Source organism: Halichoerus grypus, chromosome 7, assembly GCF_964656455.1.
Source record: "Halichoerus grypus chromosome 7, mHalGry1.hap1.1, whole genome shotgun sequence".
NCBI lineage: Eukaryota > Metazoa > Chordata > Mammalia > Carnivora > Phocidae > Halichoerus > Halichoerus grypus.
The window spans coordinates 134,596,587-134,622,278 of record NC_135718.1 but is presented as its reverse complement, the minus strand read 5'-3'; positions in this window follow the sequence as shown (position 1 = coordinate 134,622,278).

Below are 25,692 nucleotides of genomic sequence, written 5' to 3'. Positions count from 1 at the left end.
CTTGTATTAAGAAAAACTTGAAATAAACATTATACCACAAGGAACTAGGAAGAGAAGAAACTTAGCTGAAATTTAGTAGAGGAAGGAAATGAGAAAGAAAAAACAGAAATAAATAAAATAGATACCAGAATAAACAATAATATAACTCGAAAGTAATGACCAGTTTAAGAAAAAAATTGGCAATGCTGTAACTACATTAACTAAGAAGAAAAAGAAGACTGAAAAAACAGAATGAGAAATGGAAAACAGTACAACAGATAACCACAGAAAAATCAGCCAAGAATACTCTATCAAGCAAGGCTGTCATTCAGAATAGAAGGAGAGAGAAAGAGTTTCCCAGACAAAAACTAAGCGAGTTCGTGACCACTAAACCAGCCCTGCAAGAAATATTAAAGGGGATTCTTTGAATGCAAAGGAGAGACCAAAAGTGACAAAGACTAGATAGGATCAGAGAAAATCTCCAGAAACAATGATGAAACAAGAAATAAAATGGGAGTAAATACGTATATATCAATACTTACTTTGAAGGTACCTGGACTAAGTGCTCCAATCAAAAGACATAGGGTGTCAGAATGGATTAAAAAAAACAAGGCCCCCCCTTTCTCCCCCCAAAAAAACCAAGACCCATCTATATGCTGCCCATAAGAAACTCATTTTAGACCTTAAGACACCTGTAGATTGAAAATGAGGGAATGGAGAAACTCAAAGCTGGAGTAACAATACTTACATTGGACAAACTAGACTTTTTTGTTTGTATTGTTTTTATCCTGATTATGGTATCAGGTAGTACTGGCCTCATGGAATGATTTTGAATGTGTTCCCTCTATTCTGTTACTTGTAAGATTTTGATAAAGATTGTCATTAATTTTTAAAAAAATGTTTGGTAGAATTCACCAATGAAACTGTATGATCTTTGGTTTTTCTGTGCTAGGAGATTTTTGATTCCTAATTCAACTTTCATTCTTATTATTGGTCTAAGAAGATTTCCTATTTCTTGCATTCATGATTTATCATTCAGTCTTGGTAACTTGTACATTTTTAGGAATTATCTGTTTTTTTTTTCCCTAAAGTATCTGATTTCCTTAAGTCAAGCAGAGAAAGTCAATTATCATATGGTTTCCCTCATTTGTGCAACATAAGGAATAGCATGGAGGACATTAGGAGAAGGAAGGGAAAATGAAGGGGGGGAAATCGGAGGGAGAGATGAACCATGAGAGAATATGGACTCTGAGAAACAAACTGAGGGTTTTAGAGGGGAGGAGATTGGGGGGATGGCTTAGCCCATGGGTATTAAGGAGGGCACATACTGCATAGAGCCCTAGGTGTTATATGAAAACAATGAATCGTGGATCATTACATTAAAAAACAAAACAAAACAAAACAAAAAACTAATGATGTATGGTGACTAACATAACATAATAAAATAAAATAAAAAAAGTATCTGATTTCTTAGTATATAATTGTTGGTAGTAATCTGATGTTTTACATTAATTTTTAAAATTTATTTTACAGTATATTCCTAATGAGAAATTTTAAAAATCTTTTGACCTTTAAGACTGCTGAGTATAGTCAAATGAGTGCCATTCTATTTTAAATCATGTCTAAAGGATTGGAACAAAGTTATATTTGTCACAGTTGAAAATACTCCAATGTAATCTCTTTTGACTTATGGACCCAAACTCCCTTGAGATTTTGTAAATCGAACTAATGCTTAGAGTGTTCAAGTTTGCTTTCAGATTTCTGGCTCAGATAAAGATTTGTAATGTCACAATTTGACAACTTTTATTTTGACTTATCATAGAAGATACTCTGACTTGGTATGTGCCTTTTTATATGTGTCCACTCTAGTAAGTGGGCAACTTATATGATCTGTGACGCAAGGGAAAATTAAAGCATGAAAGGAAGAAAAGAGGATATTTAAAAATTATATTCTAATACTCTGACAACAGAATTTTGATCATGAAATACCTACTTATAAATTATATTTCAATGAGTTTATAATTTCATAATCTCTGATATACTTTTCAGGAATTAAAAAAAAAAAGATAGTTGATGCTTTTCCCATTGCAGACCCTAATAAGGACACTAACCCCTAATGGGTTCCCCATTGTTTAACTGTAGCCATGTTTGATTTAAAGTAGAGATAAGGTGGAGTTTTTGTTGTAGTCATTTGTTTCTTCTTTTTTATAGTTAGCACGGTTAGAGCTCACTTAGAACATTTATAAATATATTAATCCTCCTTCAGGTACAAGAGCATGATGAATATGAAAGCCTGTTGAGTGCAAAGAAGTATGCATTGTACTTAGGAAAATGTGCATGAATTTATATATGCAAGAATAAAGTCTAACCAAAACATTAGCTATTTGGGTGACTTCCCTGAGACATTTTATCTTCAAAGGGAAGTAAATTTCATCAGTGAATTGGATAATATGCAAATAACATGCACATGGATGGCCTGTGGATCCCAGGTTGGGAGTGGAATAACTCTTTTGACAGTGACAAGTTTTAATTTCATCATGACTTTCCCAAACCTGTGAATTTTTCTACCAAAAGTAACACATACACTTTTTGGCTATTCAGAAAAATTTCTTAATTTGTGTGGAAAGCCAAACCTTGTTCTTGGTTTTCCTCTCATGTGGTGCTATTCCTTTCAGTGAAGTAACTTGTTCAACATGGTGTCCACTGCTTCCCTTCCCACCTCATGGAAGTAGGAGATACAGAAGAGAGATACACCTTAACAGATGTAAGCCACCAGTGTTCTCAGTGAAGGTTAGTTTGTATGGTCCTCTGCCCAGAATGTCTCTACTGTGCTAGGCTTGAAACTTCCACATCAGTTACTCCTGTAATTAAAGCTTTCAAGGACTGTGTTCAACTTGTAAAGACTGTTACACTCAAAAGGGTAACATTAAAGCTACTCTGAGCCATTAACACTTTCTATAAAATGTGTCAGATTAGCTGCTATAACTAGCAAGGCCTTGGACAAATGAAGTGAAGAATGAAATATTTTAATGGGAAAGAAGATCATTTATAACCAGAGTCTCCTCACACACTCTCACCCCCTCTTAAAACTAGGTTTCCAAGTTCTTCTAGATCCCATTTTCTTTCTTACTCTGCTGTGATTCTCCCCCCATGTTCTTGCATTTTATCCAAATTGGAAATTTTTAATCTAATGTCTACCTTCTGCTATGTCACTTGGATTCCTCTAAACTTTTTGAGAACATCCCTAAAGTGTGTGTAATTTGTGATTTCTAATCTCATCTGGACACTCAGCAATCCTCATTAATTTTGAGGCCAGCTTGCTCTGCTCTTATCTACGGAGAACGTTCCAGCTTTCATCACTTTTTTCGTGGTCCCTATCCCATCTATTCTAACAGCACATATTTTTGTACTTAGTAAAGAACTTCTTCAGTCATCTTAATTTACTTCACTTCAATCTCCAAATGTGTCTATGTTGCTTCCATCTTTACTTCCTCTATTTAGTTTTTAGGGAAGAGAGCCTTGTACTGAACAGGAACAGTCTCTTTACTTACATTTTAGTTCATATGCCCATCTATATCCGCAAAGATTTTTGTTCTGTGAATTTTCTGGTCTTGCCTACATTTTCAAAACTTTATTTATTGGCTTTTGTTCTTGAGAAACTAGAGTAGCTGCCATCCAGATACAGCTCTTCTCAAAGCTGACCAACTCTAGCCATCAACCTATTGCTCCTTTCCCTTCACAATTAAGTACTTGAAAAGAGAGTCTATCTCATTGTCTGCATTTTTCAACATCCATTTCAATTACTGTAATTTGGCCTCTGCTTTTATTACTGCATTAAAATTGCTTGCAGTGTCAATAGTGACTTGCTCATAGCTACTTCTTGGTCCTTATCTTACTTGACCTCTTCAGAGCATTTGGCCTTACGGTCATTGTCTTCTCACTAAAATAAATTTCATTTTACAGGCCATTTGTGATTCTTTGGTTAGTGTTCCAACCATCCAGGTACTGAGGAACCTGGTGGAAATGCTCAATTCTTTTCTCTCCATTACCAGCGTAATTCAACAGGATCCTAAGTACTGCTGGTTCTATTCTGACATAAAACCTTTCACATACACTTCTTGTTCATCACCAATATTACCTTTTTAGGTAAAAATATTACCATATTTTTTATTAGCTTGCTAAAATAGTCTAGTAACTATTCCTCTAATTCAAGTAGAAAGGATCTGACATCTAGTTGTATCATTCTCAAAACACCCACTGATTTTTTGAAAATGGAAACCTAATGATCTTTATCTCTAATTTAAACCACTGGTATCACTTACGCAGTAGTTCCAAAGACTGGTCCAGTGACCTTCCTTATGATAGATACTATTGACTGCCCTATAGCAGTATCTTACATTTCTATTCTGTCAGAACCCTGATGTTATTCATTTATATTATTTAGATATTGGGTGCTTATGTGTTTCATGATAGCCCACGTCTTTCCTCAGAAATGAGGAATGAGTATTGATTAACAGTCATGATAAATCCATTGCTGTTGACAGCGACTGGTTTAAAAGTGACTATATAACGACATTTTGGTAGTGAAGCATAGGGAAGTATCTGTTGGCAGAGGCATCTCTGTGATAGTTTTCCTTGTTCACAAGAAGAGAGATACAGAGAAAAGATTTCTTTCATTGAGTATTGTTGTATGCAGGTAAAAAGCCTAAGGCTACTGAACCCACCTCAGAACAGAGAGGTGGAGTTGCTGACATACTGTAACGTGCAAAGCACAAAAACAGAAGTCATCTGAATCCTCGTTGATGTCATTGAGCTGCTAAATTATTCAGTAGTGGAACTATCCTATCTTGAGACTACTTAATATGTATATAATACTTCTTTTTGAGCTGTTACTTGTAAAGTTTTCTGTTGCTTGTAGCCCCTAAGCATCCTAAATGATAAAATTAATATCAGTCATCTGAAAGTTTGTTAAAATCGTTTACCCTAAGGTGATTCTAATTCCGTAAGTTTGAAGATTAGGCTCAGCGATCTATATATGTAACAGTGTCCACAGGAAGTTTTGATTAGCAGCCAGGTTTGCAAACCACTATTGGAAAAACTTCTTTTTAAATTTTTTGTGTGGTGAATATCCTCTAAGATATGATCCTTCCCTGCTTCCCTGTCCTTTCTCACCGCATTGTTCACTACTCTGTAAAATGTAATATGTCTTCCAAGTTATGTTGAGCTACTTGGAATTCATCCTTTTTCCTGGAATGTGATTTTCCTTTTCTCTCATTTGGTAAATTTTACAAATTTTTAGAGTCTCGATATGAGCTTTTTCTTCTCTGTGATTTCTTTCCTATTACACTCAAGTATAGTAGATAACTGTTTTTGTGTTACTATTTTACTCAGTAACAATGTTTTATTATTGTTATATATATATTATTGTTATATTTATTATTATTATGACACCATGACTTCATTATATTTACATGCTGTATTTGCTACTAGGTTCAGAGTTCTTTGGGGGTACAGGTAGTGTTCTTTTTAATTTAGCTTTCTTTTAGTCTAGTAGATTAATTGCATAGATGGGTATTCATTAAAATTTTGTGGAGTGGAAATAAATTGAAGAAGAAACCAGAGCCCCTTTTACATGTCAAGGAATATGTCAGGAAATGGTGGTGACATGGTACGTTAGCAAATCCTGGCAATGAGGAAGTGGCTGGAAGACACTTTATCCTTTGATTTACCTATGCCAATGAAAAATCAAAGATGAAAAATATTTTTAGATGAAACAAGATAAACTTACAGGATTAATACACACACACACATACACACACACACATAAAATTACTCTAGTAGAGATTTATTTGGTTATGAATAAGTTATCCTGATCAACTTTTTTCCAAGTTGTAGAAAAAGTTATAGAAAGTTAAAGAAAAATTATAAAAAATACATTATTAAATGTGTCTATAAGTGGGCTGCCAAGAATGTAAGAAATAGGTAGAATCCAGGCAAATATTAAGTCAATTAAGGAATGTAGAGTGGTAAGCAGAGGATTGATCCAGTTTTAGCCTTGAAGGCATTTAACAAATCTGGTGAAATTGAACTTCACTCTTCATGATTTTCAGGGCTTGTAGGACAAGAGAGTGTCCACTCAAGGACAAAACTCTAAGAAGAGACCTTCTGTGATAGGCAGAATAATGACCACACTCAAAGATACCCATGTCCTGATTCCTGGTACCCGAAAATATGTTCTATGGCAAAAGCAAATGAAGGTTGCTAAATAGCTGATCTTAAGGTGGGCTCAGCGTAATCAAAACATCTGCCAAAGTGGAAGAAGCAGGCAAAAGAGTCACTATCAAAGTAATGCAATGTGAGAAAGCCTTGACTAGCCATTGCTGGCTTTTAGATGGAGGTAGAAGGCCAGGAGCTGAAGAATCTGGACAACTGGAAAGGACAGAGAAATGTATTTTACCATAGAGGTTCCAAAAAGAAACCTGGCCTTTGTGACACCTTGATTCTAGCTAGATAAAATCCGTTTCAGGCTTTATACTACTAAACTATATGATAATTAATTTGTGTTGTTTTAAGCCCTTACTTTTGCAGTAATTTGTTACAGTTGCCATAGGAAACTAATATACCCTGCTTGACCCCAACCGCAATTAGAGCTTGAATATAAAGCATCTCTTCAAAAGAGTGAGCTGGAATTGAGCCGGCCCACTTAATGTTGGCAGTCAATGAATGAGAATAATTACCTTCCCACTTATTTGGTAGCCAGCTTCCCCACCCTCAGCAATGAATTCATGCTACCTTGGTAGCAGGCCCTAAAATCTTGAAAACAGAAAGTTAATTTTAATTGGATGTTCTATTGCCTGGCAGAAGCAAATACATACCCTCTCAGGGAGAAACTCCCTTTAAACTAAATCTTGAAGAATCTTAAGAGTACAGTTCCAGTAAATATGAGCCCACTATCAAATATCACAAAATAAATACACAAAAACAATGTTACCATGCATGGGAACCAACAAAGGGAGCAGGCAGAAGATTTAGATACAGGATACTGGAACTGTCAGCTAAAGAACACAAAATATGTAGGTTACAATGTTAAAAGTCCTAAATGAAACTGGATTCTGAGGAATGAGCAATATGACATAAAATCAGACAGATTTGAAGGAAAAACAAATTATCATAGAAAAATATATTGAAAAAATGTAATTGAAAAATCAGTTAAGAGTAGCTTATGAGAAAATTGGTGAACGGAAAGAAAGATTTAAAGAATGTGTCCATTGCACGTACTGAATGGAGCACTGGGTGTTATACACAAACAATGAATCATGGAACACTACATCAAAAACTAATGATGTAATGTATGGTGATTAACATAACATAATAAAAAAAAAGAATGTGTCCATTATTCAGCACAAAGAGATCATAAAATGAAAATATTAAAGAAATGTTAAATGGAAGAAAGAATATGAAGATTGAATTACATAGGCAGCATGGTTATGTACTACAGAAAACTGTTAACACCTTACTGTATTCAGAGGTGTATGCTAGGTTTTGTGGTAGGCATGAAGCCACGCAAGACTGGGGTCTCAGCTCTCGGAGAACTTCCATGAGGACCACAGTACTAACTGATATAACACCTGAGTGCACCTTTACTTAGAAATAGACTTGGAATTCTGGTAGGAATGTCTTTTGCCAATTCAACATAAAAGTTTATATTGGGTTTACAATATTATTTATCAATACATAGTTTGTCTACATGCCAAGTCATTCTCTAATCTGTTATTTCTTTGCACATTTTTGGGCCACTTTTGCTGTTATTTCTATCCTTTCAAAAATGGTGGGAAGTACAAAGAGAAAGAGGTAAAACTCAAATAGCCATTACAGTGCTTAATTGCATCAGATAATTGAATTTATTGACCAAAGTGAGTATTTTGAATTATGCATTTATTTATGTTGTGTGGTTTCATTTTTTCCTATTATATATGAAAGTGGACTATTAAAAATTTTGTACTGATTATCACTTTTGATATATTCTTAGGGCCATTGATACAGTTAAAAAGAAAAAAAATATAAATATAGCACATGTAACTAGTTCAAGGTAAATATGATTTATACAGTTTGGTTTTCATAGTAATTTGCAGGTATGAGGATAAATTGTCACACAGAGGATGATAAAGTATACATTTAGAGTATACATTCAGCAAGCTAAATAGAATTTTAGTAGATTGTATTTCATATCGATCAAAATCTCTTTACATGATATTGTTGCATATTGAATTCAGACCAGATATTTAAATTTGTCCCTCACTTAATTAAAAATAATTGTCACCTACTTGCAAGATAACACAGAGAAGATTAGCTGTTGCTGATGGTCTTCCAACTTACCATACATTGCATGGGGCACTCACAGAACATTGTACATTCCCTGACCACACTTCCTCTTAGAATCTAAAATGAATTATATGTTTTGCCTGTCCTCCCCTAGCTTCATCTGAGCAATCCTTGCATACCTTTCATAAAGCATTGCAATTACTCGCTTATTTATCTCTGCAGCTAAACTGTGGGCTGCTCAGTGACAGGAGTTATTTATCTTTGAACTCCTTAGGGCTTAGTCATTTAACGGGTATATCAAATGACTTCTTAACATTTAAATCAGCTTTCTTTATAAAAGATTATCCTGAGAATTAAAATTCAGTAAACATTTAATTTGGGAAAAAGTATAAGTGCTGGATAGAAGTAGTTTCCTATGTAAAAAAAAAAATGGGAGAGAATAAAGTTACTTTTGAAGACAGGTAAAAATGTCTCCGATTTCTTGCTGTGGTCCTGGATGTTCAGTAGCAGATTTGTTTAAAGGCTGAAGCAGCCCTGAAGCTCAAAATAAAGAGATAATGTGGGACAGTCCCAGAACCTTGGGAAGGAAAAGAGGCAAATGCTTCCTGATTACCTGACTGTTGTGTGGTTATGAAACATCCATCTTCATCTGTGCAATATCTGTCTATTGAAGTTGACTTTGGGTGTTATTTACATAGCCGTGCTGCATTTCTTGTGACTAGTACTTGTATGGTTTTTCTTTTATTTTCATCTGGGGCCTTAGATTTAAGTATATCTCATCAGTAGCATATAATTTTAACTACAATCTAATAATCCCCGTATTTTAATTGGAGTGTTTATTTAGCCTGTTTATATTAATATGATTAATGATACATTTAAATCCATGCCCTTTCTGTGTGTTCTCTGCTTGTGTCACTTAATCTCAGTTTCTTTGTGCCTCTTTTTCTTCCTTCCTTTGGATTAATTGGATATGTTTGTATTCTACGTTATCCCTCCATTTGCTCTTTTGCTATCAATCTTTGCGTTCTTAGTTATTATACAGGAGATTAAGTACTTAAAATAGTCATTTTGAGTTAATATTTTTCTACTTCACAATAGAGAAGCTGAGCTGCACTACCATTCCTATTCTTTGAGCTATTGTAGCCATACAATTTACTCCTACATATGTTGTACATACCACAATATATTTGTTTAACACAGTCAATATTCTTCTAAATAAATTTTTAAAGTAATACCGTATATTTACCCATTTATTTTCCCTTTCTGATTCTTTGTTTTTTCCACCCGGCTGTCATTTTGTATCATTTCTCTTTGACAGAAGAATATTCTTTGGGATTTCTAACAATGTACTTTCTGGAAGCAAATTATTTCAGCTGTGGTCTGAAAATTTCTTCAACTACTCTCATATTTCAAGAATATTTTCATTGGGTATAGAATTCAAGATGAAGAAGTTTTTCTTTCAGCATTTAAAAGTTGTAAATTTCTTATCTTTTGACTTTTATTCTTGTTACCTGTACGTAATGTGACCCCCCCCCAGCTACTCTTAAATGCCTTCATTTTTGGTTTTTAAATTATGATATGCCCATGTGTTGTTCTTAGTTTTATCCTGCAAAGGGTTCACTGGGCTTATTGAGCATATGGGTTGATGAATTTCTTTAATTTTGGAAAATTGGAAAAATCATGGCCATGGTTTTTTAAAAAAAAATTCCCCATGCTCTGTTTCTCCTCTAAATCTGGGGCTCCATTATAAACCTATGTCTTGTACTATAGGTTTCTGAGGCTCTGTTTTGTTTGTTTTGTTTTGTTTTCCTGTGCTTCCATTTGAAAGTTCACTACTCTTTTTTTCCACCCTGTCTAGTCTGTTGTAAGCTTATACAATGATTTTCTTATTTCAAATACACATTTCATTTAGTTCTATAACTTTTTGGTTATTTTTTAGATTTTCTAGTTTCAGAATTTGTGGAATTCATTTTAATTCATTTTAAAAACTATTCTCTTTATATATAAACACACACACACAAGTTTCCTGCTAAAGCCATCATCTGGGTCATTGTTGGATCTACTTCTGTTAACAGTTTTTTTCTCAATAAAACAAAACAGTTTTTTTCCTCTTGATTATAGACTATGTTTTTCTATTCCTTCATTGGTCTCATAAATTTTTATTGTGTGCTAATGATTGTGTATAAAAGAACAATAGACTGAGGCATATACTTTCAGAAAGATCTTGTACTTCCTTTTGTCAGATAAGTAGAGTGAAGGGTAGATTTTTTTGATCTAATGAGTTGAACTGAGTTTGGGTTGGACTAGTGACTACCAATTCACCTTGGGTTTCAAATGTCTTAGGAGAGAGATCAGGTTGCTTCCACTTATCTGATTAAACTGTAAAATCTCCCTATGTCCAGCAATGTCTGTTATTCTACAAATGTTCTGTGAAGTAAAATGGACAGAAAGGACAAACTCTGTATCTGGGATTCCTTCAGCTTCCTATCCACCATAGCAGTAAATGTATGGCTATTAAAATTCCACTAGTTCCTCCTTTACCAGCAAAATTTTTCTTAAGGCTGACCCCTTCTCGATGTGCCCTCAGAATTTGCTAATACTCCATGCTTAAAGGCTGTCTTTCAAGGGAGAGCTTATCCATCTCTGGGATTCTTTGTACCCACAGTTCTTTAATGGCTTTAAAGAAATATATGACATTTTATATTATCTAGTGTTCTCTCAGAATGTGGTGTTTTCTTGTTAATTTTTATATCTTAGCTAAAAGGAGAACTCTCAATGTAGCATTTTTAAAATTAGCCTAAATTGGAAGAACACTGACATTTCTATTAGTTCAATAAATTTTAATGATCACTGACTCTCTGCCAAGTATTTTTCTAGATTCAGGAACTATGTCAATGAACAAAATACATAATTGTTGATTCTCTAGTGGACCAGAATGTTGATTATTGAAATAGCCACTTATTGTTTGGCCCTGAGGAAGAACTGTTTTCTTTCTATGACTTTCAATGGATCTGCAGTATTCTCTTGCTATTTTTTTTAATGCTGATTTAACCAGGAATTGTATAATACTGGAATTAACTATGTTCTGATCAAAATTTCTAAGGTATGAATTCTCTTATTCAAATAATATATGTTGCTCAGAAGTAAAATATATAAAGTTATAAAGGCTGAGCTGTCCTGGTTATAGTGGATTTGGGCGATCTAAAACCTCACCTGCTTAGCTTCCCTTTTCTGCCCTCCGGTTTTTCCTGCCTCAAGGCTGCCTCTGAATTAGCTCCAAGGTTTCCCTCTGTTCCCAAGAATCTGAAGAGCCCAATTTGAAAACCATTTAAGTAGATCATCCATGCAGGTAAGGGATTTTTCTGTTTCCTTTTTTATGACCATTTTCCTCAAATTTCTGAGACAGATTAAATGCTTAAATGAAGTTAATGGTTGGTTTGAAATTAGCTGCTGATATATCTGTATATATATTGAGTACACAGAGTTAGTTAATAGTTCTTTGGGGTTTTCTTCAAGCTCTACTTCATTGAGTTATAGAATCTCAGGAGTTGGAAATAGCCTTAGAGAAAATTTAGCATAACCTCCCACTCAATGAAAGTCTCCTTTCTACAATAACCCTGACAGATGGTCATTTAGCTTCTGCTTGAGCACTTCCCGTCATTGGAGTTCATTACTTTCTGAGATGATTTCATCTCGAATTGCTTTAAATATTAGTAATTTCTTCCTTATACTGAGCCCAAACATGCGTCATGGTGATTGCCAATGATTGATAAAATTATTGTCTCAATTTTCTTAATCTCTTCCCCACTTGATCTGATTTATAGATCTTTTCTCTTAATATACCTATATTCTTCCATGTGTGTTCTACTATTGAAACATTTCTTTATTCTCAGTGGGGAATGTGAAGAATGCATCAGATTCAACAAATGTACATGAGGAGTGTACAGGAGTAGGTACTCTAGTATGAGGGCCATCTCATTGGAATGTTTCTTGAAAGCTCAGGACCCAGCTGATCTGATACCCAAGACCTATGAGAGGTTTCTAACTGAGGTTCTTTTGGTGGGTTTCCTTTTAGACTTATGATTTTTTTTCTTTTTTTCCCTTTCGTGTGTGTATGTGTGTGTGTGTGTGTGTGTGTGTAAGAGGGAGAACCTACTGTATTCGATAGTTAAATAAGTTATTCACTAAATAATATTTGCATAAGTTGTCAAATACCTATGTTAATACCCTCTAGTTCCATGCACATCATTGCGAATGGCAAGATTTCATTTTTTGATGGCTGCATAATAATCCATTGTGTGTGTGTGTATATATATATATATATATATATATATATATATATATATATATATATTTATATACCACATCTTCTTTATCCATTCATCTGTTGATGGACACCTAGGCTCTTTCCATAGTTTGGCTATTGTGGACATTGCTGCTATAAACATTGCGGTGCATGTGCCCCTTCGGATCCCTACATTTGTATCTTTGGGGTAAATACCCAGTAGTGCAATTGCTGGGTCATAGGGTAGCTCTATTTTCAACTTTTTGAGGAACCTCCATATTGTTTTCCAGGGTGGCTGAACCAGCTTACATTCCCACCAACAGTGTAGGAGGGTTCTCCTTTCTCCGCATCCCCGCCAACATCTGTCATTTCCTGACTTGTTAATTTTAGCCATTCTGACTGGTGTGAGGTGGTATCTCATTGAGGTTTTGATTTGGATTTCCCTGATGGCCGAGTGCTGTTGAGCACTTTTTCATGTGTCTGTTGGCCATTTGGGTGTCTTCTTTGCAGAAATGTCTGTTCATGTCTTCTGCACATTTCTTGATTGGATTATTTGTTCTCTGGGTATTAAGTTTGATAAGTTCTTTATAGATTTTGGATACTAGCCCTTTATCTGATATGTCATTTGCAAATATTGTCTCCCATTGTTGACTGTTTTCTTTGCTGTGCAAAAGCTTTTTATCTTGATGAAGTCCCAATAGTTCATTTTTGCCCTTGCTTCCCTTGCCTTTGGCGATGTTTCTAAGAAGTTGCTGTGGCTGAGGTCAAAGAGGCTGCTGCCTGTGTTCTCCTCAAGGATTTTGATGGATTCCTGCCTCACATTGAGGTCTTTCATCCATTTTGAGTCTATTTTTGTGTGTGGTGTAAGGAAATGGCCCAGTTTCATTCTTCTGCATGTGGCTGTCCAATTTTCCCAACACCATTTGTTGAAGAGACTGTCTTTTTTCCATTGGACATTCTTTTCCTGCTTTGTCAAAGATTAGTTGATCATAGAGTTGAGGGTCCATTTCTGGGCTCTCTATTCTGTTCCATTGATCTATGTGTCTGTTTTTGTGCCAATACCATACTGTCTTGATGATTACAGCTTTGTAATAGAGCTTGAGGTCTGGAATTGTGATGCTGCCAGCTTTGCTTTTCTTTTTCAACATTCCTCTGGCTATTTGGGGTCTTTTCTGGTTCCATACAAATTTTTGGATTATTTGTTCCATTTCTTTGAAAAAACTTGATAGTATTGCATTAAATGTGTAGATTGCTTTAGGTAGCCTAGACATTTTCACAATATTTGTTCTTCCAATCCATGAGCATGGAACATTTTTCCATTTCTTTGTGTCTTCCTCAATTTCTTTCATGAGTATTCTATAGTTTTCTGCATACAGATTCTTTGCCTCTTTGGTTAGATTTATTCCTATTATTATTATTCCTATTATTATTATTATTATGGTTTTGGGTGCAATTGTAAATGGGATCGACTCCTTAATTTCTCTTTCTTCTGGCTTGTTGTTGGTATATAGAAGTGCAACTGATTTCTGTGCATTGATTTTATATCCTGCCACTTTACTGAATTCCTGTATGAGTTCTAGCAGTTTTGGGGTGAAGTCTTTTGGGTCTTCCACATAAAGTATCATATCAGCTGCAAAAAGTGAGAGTTTCACTTCTTCTTTGCCAATTTGGATGCCTTTTATTTCTTTATGTTGTCTGATGGCTGAGGCTAGGACTTCTTGTACTATGTTGAATAGCAGTGGTGATGGTGGACATCCCTGCCGTGTTCCTGACCTTAGGGGGAAAGCTCTCAGTTTATTCCCATTGAGTATGATATTCGCCGTGGGTTTTTCATAGACGGCTTTTATGATATTGAGGTATGTACCCTCTATCCCTACACTCTGAAGAATTTTAATCAAGAAAGGATGGTGTACTTTGTCAAATGCTTTTTCTGCATCTATTGAGAGGATCATATGATTCTCGTTCTTTCTTTTATTAATGTATTATATCACATTGACTGATTTGCGGATGTTGACCCATCCTTGCAGCCCAGGAATAAATCCCACTTGGTCGTGGTGACTAATCCTTTTAATGTACTGTTGTATCCTATTGGCTAGTATTTTGGTGAGAATTTTTGCATCCATGTTCATCAGGATATTGGTCTGTAATTCTCCTTTTTGATGGGGTCTTTGTCTGGTTTTGGGATCAAGGTAATGCTGGCCTCATAAAATGAGTTTGGGAATTTTCCTTCCATTTCTATTTGAATCAGTTTCAGAAGAATAGGTATTAATTCTTCTTTAAGTGTTTGGTAGAATTCCCCTGGGAAGCCATCTGGCCCTGGGCTCTTGTCTGTTGGGAGTTTTTTGATTACTGCTTCAATTTCCTCTGTGCTCACCCGGCCTGTGACTGAGCATTTCTATCTCTGGCACCCGACCCCGGGTGGAGTCTCCAAACCCAGCAGATCCCTGTGGTGCACTCCCGCGCTGCTCCTCCTGGGGGAGGAAGGGAAGTCTCCCCGGATCTGCCGCTTGTTGGGTCCCTGCTGGAGGAGCAGTGGCCTGACTGTGCCGCGGATCCTGGTTTATGGCAACCCCGAGCTGAGAGCCCGCGCCTCGGCTCCGTCTCTGCAGCCGGCTTCCCCGCTCCGATACCTGGGAGCTCTGCCACACTCAGGCACCCCCGGTCTTTCTGTGACCCCGAGGGTCCTGAGACCACACTGTCCCACGAGGGTTTCACCCCCCGCTTAGCCACTGGAGTGACGTCCCTCAGCGGAGCCGACTTCTAAAAGTTCCGATTTTGTGCTCCAGGGCTCTATCACTTGCCAGAAGCGGCCCAGAAGCGGCCTACGGAGACCCCCTCCCCCGCCGTCTACCCTCCCGAATATCACCTCAGATTCACTTCTCCACATGTCCTGTCTTCCAGAAAGTGGTCGCTTTTCTGTTCAGACAGTTGCTGCTATTCTTTTCTTCGATCTCCTGTTGTGTTTGTAGGTGTTCTGAATGATTTGCTATCTATCTAGCTGAATTCCTGGGACCAGACGAAATTTAGGTCTCCTACTCCAATGCCATCTTGCTCCTCCTCTCCACATAGTCTTTTTTTAATTGTAGTTGATACTCAATGTTACCTTTGTTTTAGGCATATTCTATACTCACCAAAAGTGTAGCTATCATCAGTTACCATACAAGACTATTGCAGTGCCATTTGACTATATTCCCTGTGCTTCACTTTATATATGCTTATATAGCCTTTTAAAGATTAATATCCAAAGTTTAGATAGTTATCCATGGTAATGATAGCCAAAGATGGAAAATGCCGTAGGAAATCCAGACATCTCACAATTTTTGTTATTTCTTCATGTTGAGTGCCTTCATTCACTTCCAGCTATCCAAAATCTAACTATGCCTATGAATCTGTGCAAGCCCTAATATATCCTTAATGCTTTTCCTGAATATTCTAATTTCCAATGAGTTCAGCTTTCTAAACTCTCACATTTGTAGTCTTAAACATTTATTGAATAACTAGTGGTTTGCCAGGCTTTGTGTCATAAACTACAAATAAAGTGATGAAAACAGTCTTTAATAAACAGCTTACATTCAGAAGGGTACACTAACAAAGCAATCAAATGTTACAAAACCGTGTGGAAAGTACTATGGTAGAAATAAGCACAGAGCCATTTGTGAAGAGGCAAAGATCACTTAATTTTCTCTGTGTGTGTTTTTGGCAGATATGGAGTGATGTAGTGGTGCCAGGAAGAAGTCTCACATCCTGAAGGGCAAGTGGGAGTTTGCTTATTGAATTGTGATCATTTATTTATATGTCTATTTTAATATGTTAATACGAGCATTAGAATAGTGGTAGTAAGCAGAGACCCTGACCCTCAATGAGTATAATTTGTGGATTATCTTTTTATCTTTGGAGGTCTTCAGGCTATGTTTGCAAACATATTAAGCAGTGGATATGACATTGAAAGATAACCTTCCAAGTCTTTTCTAAAAATAAGCAGCTGTAATTTTTACATTCTGTATTAAACTAGAATTATATGTTAATCTTTCTAGGGTTTGAATCACATTATTCTGCTCAAAAATTTTTATAAGTTATACTGAAGGATTGTTATTTGGTCTAGTTTTTCTTAGCTTTTGCTAAAGTTCAGCTGTTTTATCTTTTAGTGATTTACACTTTATGCCCATAACAATTTTTCCTTTTCTTGTTGATGTTTATACTTCTCAAATATTTGTAATAGGTGATCATAATTTTTAGCTTTCACTCAAGCCATCCATAAGGGTTTAATCTAATTTATAAATGACTCATTCTTCACAAAGCGTTTTTGCTGTGCCTCTCTGAAACTCCTCCAGATGTTTTCCAACATCCTGGTTTTGACATGCCCAGTTGAATGTATTTCAGCTTATTTGCACATAACATGTATTTTGCATATTGCTTCCTGCCCTGTGGTTGTTTGGTTTGGCTCTATTTGATATTTTCCTACAGAAAGGCTTATGTAGCCTCCCAGTCAATATCCACAGATAGACTGGCATTTCTAAGACAGATGGTGCAAAACAAACCCTTTACGTACATTGAACCCCAGATTAATATTATAAAACCAAGTAATATCCAGTATAAGAAATTTAAAAATTAATTTATAGCCATTAGCTAATTCATGCATAATCAAATCATTATACAGAAATGCTTTATATTGTATTCAGTGGAGCTCTCAAGCAAGCTTTATTTGAAATCAAACTGTATTTCCACAGATGTTTGTTGTGCTCATCTGACCAAATAAAAAGTGCAAGTTAAGCTTAAACATCTTTTTTTTTCCCTATAGCATGACCTCTACTCAGGAATGCCCCTTCAAACAACAGATTTAAAATTTAAAACATGTTTGCCAACATTGGAAATTCCTCAAAGCTCAGATTAATTACTAAAAGGTCCTGCAAGCTCAGCAGCAATGGCACCCTGAGCTCCACAGACCTTATTTTGTACAAAATTGGCATGTTTTTGAACTTTGTGAACTCTCTGTAGACTTCTTATTCACAGCATTCAGGCTACTTTATGAAAAGTTCATTTTGCGGTAATTAAATGTTAGTCTTGGTCTATAATCAACAAACTTTAAGGGAGTGTTAGAAATTACCAAGCAAATTTGACCAATATAAGTGAATTGTATAATTAATTTATATGACTTTCTTTAAAAGGGAATCTAATTCATAATTAGACTTGCTCATTCACTCAATCTCATAATGTCTATTAATTCCCACAATAAACATTTCTTACTTTTTAAGAGTTTAGAAGTGTATCCATCACTGAGGGTACAGTGATGGTTAAGACTTAGTTCTAGGTCTCATGAAACTCATATTTGTACAGCACAATCAAGTATTAGATGCTGCAATAGAGGTTTTTACAAGTTGCTAAGTGGGCATTGAGGGAAGGACACAACATTTCCTGAAGAGTAGGATGGATCAAGGAACACTTAACAAAGCAGTCAAGATTGGAGCTGATATTGAAGAATAATTGTGAGGACTAGGAGTCTAGAGAAGAGAATATAGAGAAGGAAGAGAGAGGGGGAGATAAAGGAAAGAACAAAGAGCAAGGGCACAGTGATCTGAGAAAGGTTGGGAAAGTCATCAGTGGTAGCTAATTTGGGATGGTTAGAGCTGAAAGTTTATATTGGTAAGTGCTACGAGTTGAGGGTAGAAAATGAGCAGGGGTCAAATAGTACAAGACTTCTAATTTTATGCTAAGAATATTGAAATTTTTACTTGATGTATATTACAGTCAGTGATATATTTTTAAAGCATAATTACCTCTTCAGTGGATGGTGTTCAGGTTATCCCAGTGAGCTACCTACCTTTTCTCTTCTTTATTCTATCCACTCTGCCTTCCAGACTACTTATTTTCTCTTCTTCCCTCCTGTCTTCTTTTCCTTCACTCCTACCCTCCTTCCTTTGCCCCCTTCTGTACTTTTACTCTCTCTCTTGTCCCTTCTCCTCCTCCTCCTAATTTTTTCCTGCCTTAATGGATTTATATTGCTTTGATTTTTTTCTATAAAATCTGATACTTAAAAATATTTTAAGCATTTAACATTGAATTTGAATTTAACATTGAATTTGAATTTGAAAATTTCAAGTATTTTTGAACCTATTAAGTTTAAACTAGTTACTTAGCCATTGTAAAATGTGAGTTCTTCCACCTATAACCAAAACAGAATGGAAAACAAGTTATCCATCCAAAGTAATCATTTGAAAATATGAAAATAAGAATTAGATATCTCTCATTAAAGTGTTTTTTTCCCCTGACTTTAAGCAGCCAACTTAAAGAAATGCTTCAAATACAATACATGACTTTTATTTTTTTTTAAGATTTTATTTATTTATTTGACAGAGAGAGACACAGTGAAAGAGGGAACACAAGCAGGGGGAGCAGGAGAGGGAGAAGCAGGCTTCCTGCCAAGCAGGGAGGCCGAAGTGGGGCTCACTTTGGGGCTCGATCCCAGGACCCTGGGATCATGTCCTAAGCCGAAGGCAGACACTTAATGACTGAGCCACCCAGATGCCCCAATACATGACTTTTATATTTTTCTAGCATACTTAATTTCAACTGCTTATTTTGGTGATAAATATTGTTTTCTAATGGTTCTTTGAGATTCAAACATTTAAATGTACTGCTGATTCACTAAATATGTTATAGACTATCAAGAAATGTACTTGAAAATGTATTTCTGTATTGTGCAAATTTTTCACAGGTATTTGTATATCTTTTGGATAGACGATTATTCCAATAAAGGGTTAAAGAGAAAGGATAGTGATTTCTATTAGAATTAAATTAATATGGGTTTAAAGACTGTCTCAAGTACTCTGAGGATTTAGTGGCAAGTTTGGAAAGGAAAATTTCAAGGTTGGAGAAGGTGAATATTATGGCAGGGAAACTAAAATGTTATTTTTGAAAGATTGTGTGTATTTCAGTTATTAATTATGAAGTCGTTTATTTAACACTGCCCTCTTACTCAACCTGATATCAGATTTTATACATAAAAATGCCATTATTTTTTTTTATTCAACAACATTTATTTATATGGTACCTCTCCTCCAATTATTATTTCTGAGTCTTAGAGCAGGTTCCTTGGCAAGTTTGATCCCAGATATTTGATTTCCATAGCCTCTAATGAAGTTGCCTGTTAATAAGAAAACAGTGCCTGATAGGAACTAGATAATGTCTAAATATTGATTGTGATGTCTGTCACAGCTTTTGATGTACTTCTATTTAATTCAGTTAAAGAAATAAGGACTTAGAAACTGGCAAATAAAAACTACATTTAATTTTTTAAACAATTCATATTTATGTGTAATATTAAGATGAGAACTTACAAAAATTAGTTATATTAATGGTGTTGAATTATAAAGCCATTGCTATTATACCTGTAATATATGTGCTTCTGAGTATTCTAAAATTTTTATAATAGGATTTTTTTAGTTATGTCAGCTAGGTGGTAGAATAGGAGTTTTCCACTGTTATCCCACCACAGACATTGATTTTGTCAACCATTTATAGATGAGAGTACTTTTGTGGGAGTCCAGGAGTCTAGTAGAGAAGTCATAGCACATTTTTGGAGCAAAACCCCAAGAAAAGACACCTTGAAGAGTCTAAGAATAGTTTTACTTTACCTGCATCACTTCTCTCCCAAGGCAGCTCAGCTCAGTGCCAAGAGACCCGCCCCTTAGCCTACAGTTTCTCCCTCAGAGGAAATTGAGAGCATAGTGAATGAGCACCTGCCTTCCCCAGATGTGCAGAACACTCATCAAGAGGCACTTCTTTCTTGCCTCACCAAGAAGACTGAAACCATCAGCATAGCTGAGAGGTTGGGAGAGGCTGGGAGCATAGCAACCAGGACTTTGGAACTCATTAAAGGATGATGGAAATGTTGCAGACTCCATCAAGAAGCCCGCCTATGAGTTGTTTGGGATATCTTTTCTATGAAACCCTCAACTGGCCCATGGGAACCCCCAATGCTCCATGTGCTTCATCCAGTCCTGCCTCATGGCTGACTCCCCAAGCACATTCACAGATGGTGAGAGCAAACCTTTGCAGATGGATTGTGTGCAGGTGCAGAAAGCCTACCCAACTTTGCAGGCTTGGGAGAAACCACAAAAAACTGAGCTCCCCAGGGAACTGCCCTAGGGAAGACAAATAGAAGGTTCTCAACACTTGGCCTGGCTTTGCAGGATTGGGAGAAGACGTGCAAACTTAAGAATTCCCCTGCAGGAAGGAAGGAGAGGTATGGAGCAGGCACAACCATAGGAAGGATCTGAGAAAGCCTCAGAGTCCTAGTCGGGCTGACCGGTGAAGAAGGTATCTCTCCCCCGAAGCTCATTAGTAAAGACTGGAGGATGTGACTGCTTCTTCAGATGCAAACACAGCAATGCAAAACTTTAAGGAACACTAAAAATCAAGGAAACTGATATCACCAAAGGAACACAATTTTCCAGCAACTAATCCCAGAGAAATGGAGATCTATGCCTGATTAAGAACGAAAAATAATTGTTTTAAGGAAGCTAGAGAGCTGTAAGAGAACATAGATATGTCATTTTCCAGATTTTGTTGAGTTGTCTATGAACAAAATGAGAAGTTCAACAATGATAGAAATTTTTAAAAGAAAACAAATTCGGAAACTGAAGAATACAATGAATGTGTGTAACAACATAAAAACATGGAAATGTAAAGTTAACTGGTGAACTATACATACTTGGAACTCTAATACTGTAGTTTGGGTATGTAAGTCACATTTAACTGTGGTGTAAGGTTGAAAGACCAAAGTCTTAAAAATAGATGAAAAAGTAGAGTTTTTTATGTGACCAAAGTTATCAACTTAAATTGTTATAACATGTTTTATGTAAGCCTCATGGTAATACTAAAGCAAAAATCTGTAGTAATTAACCTGAAAGAGAAAGAAAGAAGCATACTACTAAAGAAAATCATCAAATCACAAAGAAAGGAGGAGAGGAAGAAAGGAAGAAAGAAATACTAAACAGCCAGAAAACAATGGCAATATAAGTCATTACCTATAAACAAGTACTTTTTCTGACTATAATGGCATGAAACTAGAAATCAGTAACAGGAAGAAACTAGAAGATTCACAAATATGTGGAAATTAAACAATACATACCTGAATAGTCAATGAGTCAAAGATGATCAATGGTTCAAAGAAGAAAGTGGCCAAATATAAAAATATCTTGAAACAGTGACAATGAAAACACAGCATACCAAAACGTAGGAATAGAGAAATGCAGTTCTAAGAGGGGAGTTTATCGTAGTAAAGGCCAACATTAAATTAAGAGAAAGATTTCAAATAAACAGCCTAATTTTATACCTCAAGAAATTAGGAAAAGAATAAGCCTAGCCAAAGTTATGTGAAGGAAGGAAAACAAAAAAAAGATCAGAGCAGAGCTAAATGAGAGACCAGAAAAACAACAAAAAGATCAGTGAAACTAAGGGTTTGTTTTAAAAAAGATAAATAAAATTGACAAACTTTTACCTAGACTATACAAGAAATGAAAAGGAGGGGATTCAATAAATATAATTATAAATGAAAGAAGAGACATTATACTGACAGCAAAGAAATATAGTGTATCATAAGAGACTACTTTGAACAATTATATGTCAACAAATTGGATACCTAGAAGAAATGGATAAATCATTAGAAACATATAACCTACCAAGACTGAATCATGAAGAAATAGGAAATCTGGACAGACCAATAACAAATAAGGAGATTGAATTGGTATTCAAAAATCTCCCAACAAAGAAAAGTCCAGGATCAGATGGTGTCACTGGTGAATACTATCAAATGTTTAAAGAAGACTTAATACCAATCTTTCTCAACCTCTTCCAAAAAATTTGAGGCAGAATTACTTCCAAACTCATTTTACAAGTCCAGCATTATCCTGTTTATCAAAGCCAGATAAGGATACTATAAGAAAAAAAATTTACAGGCCAATATCTTTGATGAAAAAATCCTCAACAAAATACCAGCAACAAAATTCAACAGTATATTAAAAGGATCATATACCTCAATCAAATGGGATTTATCCCTGGATTAGAAGGATATTTCAACATATGCAAATCAATAAAAGTTGAATATCATATTAATAGGATGAAAGATAAAAATCATTTGATTATCTTCATTGATGCCAAAATAGCATCGACAAAATCCAACATGATAAAAACTCAAATTAGTTATGGAAGGAATGTACTTCAACATAATAAAGGCCACATATGACACACTTGTAGCTTATATCATACTCAGTGGTGAAAAGCAAAAAGTTCTTCCTCTAAAATCAGGAACAAGACGAGGGTGCCCACTCTTGTCCCTTATATTGAACCTAGTACTGAAAGTTCTAGCCATAGCAGTTAGGCAAGAGTAAGAAATAAAAGGCATGAAAATCAGAAAGGGAGAAGTAAAACTGTCTTGTTTGCAGATGACATGACCTTATATATAGACAATCTAAAGATTATAAAAAAAACTATACTAATGAATGAGTTCAGTAAAGTTTCATGATAATAAATTAACATACAAGATGTATTGTATTTCTGTACACAAACAATGAACTGATAAAGAAATCAAGAAAACAATCCCATTTAGAGTAGCATCAAAAAATATATTTAGGAGTAAATTTAACCAGAAGGTGATAGACCTGTTAAATGAAAACTATAAAACATTGTTGAAAAAATTGTAGAAGACTCAGATAAATGGAAAGATATATCCTGTTCATGGACTGGAAGAATTAACGTTAAATTGTCCATACGTCTCAAAGCAATCTACAGATTAGTGCAATTCCTAACCAAATTCCAATAAAGCTGGGGGGGGAAAAAGAGAAGGGCAGAGGGAGATTGCACACACACAAGAAAAAGCAGTCCAGAGATGGAGGCAGAGATTTGAGTGTTGGTCACGGCCAAAGAATGTGGGAAACACAGCTGCAAGAGTGAAAGAACAAATTCATCCCTTTAGCTTCTTGTAGGAATGTGGCCCTGCCAACACTCCAGAGAGAGGGTGGTTCTTGATTTTGGCTCAGTGAAACTGACGTTGAACTTCTTGCCTGCAGACTTCGAGAGAACAGATTTCTGTTGTTTAAGCCAAAAAACCTTTTTTCTTCTAAGAATTGCTGTTGAGTGAATGGAGAAAATTATACCAGCATAGTTGTTTTGATGTCCGAGTATATTCATTAGCCTATTTCTGTTAGCGATTATGAGTTCTACCCTCAAATTTCTAGATTCATGTAATTTACAATGGTTTATTGGCCTAAATGAATTAAAAGTGCATTGATACACTGATACCAAAAGCCTCACTTCATCAAAGATGTCATTAAAAAAATAAAAAGGACAAGTCATATAATAGGTTTGTATTGCTGCTATAAACATTGAGGTGCACATACGCCTTCAGACAACAGATGAATGGGTAAAGAAGATGTGGTATATATATATATATATATATATACACAATGGAATATTATGCAGCCATCAAAAGGAATGAAATCTTGCCATTTGCAATGACGTGGTTGGAACTGGAGGGTATTATGCTGAGCGAAATAAGTCAATCAGAGAAAAACATGTATCATATGATCTCACTGATACGAGGAGTTCTTAATCTCAGGAAACAAACTGAGGGTTGCTGGAGTGGTAGGGGGTGGGAAGGATGGGGTGGCTGGGTGATAGACACTGGGGAGGGTGTGTGCTATGGTGAGCACTGTGAATTGTGCAAGACTGTTGAATCACAGACCTGTACCTCTGAAACAAATAATACATTATATGTTAAAAAAAAAAAGAAGAAGATAGTAGGAAGGGAAAAATGAAGGGGGGAAATCGGAAGGGGAGGCGAACCATGAGAGACTATGGACTCTGAGAAACTGAGGGTTCTGGGGGGGGTGGGGGATGGGTTAGCCTGGTGATGGGTATTAAAGAGGGCACGTACTGCATGGAGCACTGGGTGTTATGCACAAACAATGAATCATGGAACCCTACATCAAAAACTAATGATGTAATGTATGGTGATTAACATAACATAATAAAAAAAAAAGGCAAAAAAGAAAAAGAATTAAATTCACTAAGAAAAAGATACTCTCATAGACTGACACAAAACTTAGTGCTAGGTTTTTGGTATTACTACAACAGAATGAAAATATAAGTCCTTAGCTTACCAGAAGGACAGCGTGTATCAGAGGCTTGATTGATGTTTACTCAGGTTATTCAGTGGCAAATCATATGGTAAAATAGTTATCTCTGGAAATATAGGACACAGGTCATGTATGAAATGAATTCCCGGCTTTGGGGGGAAAGTTAAAGAACAGTATTGTTTGTTCATCTTGTTTGCTCTTGGATGTGTTTAACATAGCGTAGAAAGAATTGGCAATTTGCAAGTAAGAATGAAAAAGAATATAGAACATTCAGCAGTGGGGCTTGAAAAAGGCAACTCCTTCTTAAAACCAAATAGTAAGGGAGTATGAGAACTACTTGAGAAAACTTTGAGTGACCTCTTATTAAAGTTCACCCTTTTGTCAAAGACCAAATTAAGAATATGGTTTCAAGGGGCGCCTGGGTGGCTCAGTCGTTAGGCGTCTGCCTTCGGCTCAGGTCATGGTCCCAGGGTCCTGGGATTGAGTCCTGCATCAGGCTCCCTGCTGGGCAGGAAGCCTGCTTCTCCCTCTCCCACTCCCCCTGCTTGTGTTCCTGCTCTCTCTCTCTCTCTCTGTAAAATAAATAAATAAAATCTTAAAAAAAAAAAAAGAATATGGTTTCAATACCTATTGTTCGTTATCTTCAGTGGACTATGGTCCCTCAGGCAAAGTTCAAGTTAAGACAATGGGGCCAAATAAAAGTTCTTAATTAGATAAAATGACTTAAGGGCAAAAACTCAAGGTTGTGGTTCTACTGAAGCCCAGAAATTCAGAGTGCCTAACCATTAATTTGAGAGAGACACACGAAAACAAGTGACCAAAGAAATATGGCTGTTTGGGTTTCTATATAAAAGAAAACATAATTCTGAGTGTGTTTTATAGGCATATGAATAAGATTGGTATTTGGGTATATATGAAACCTGTTAAATTTCTGGAAGAGTTGTACTTCCAAAAAGAACTAGGAATCTGTGA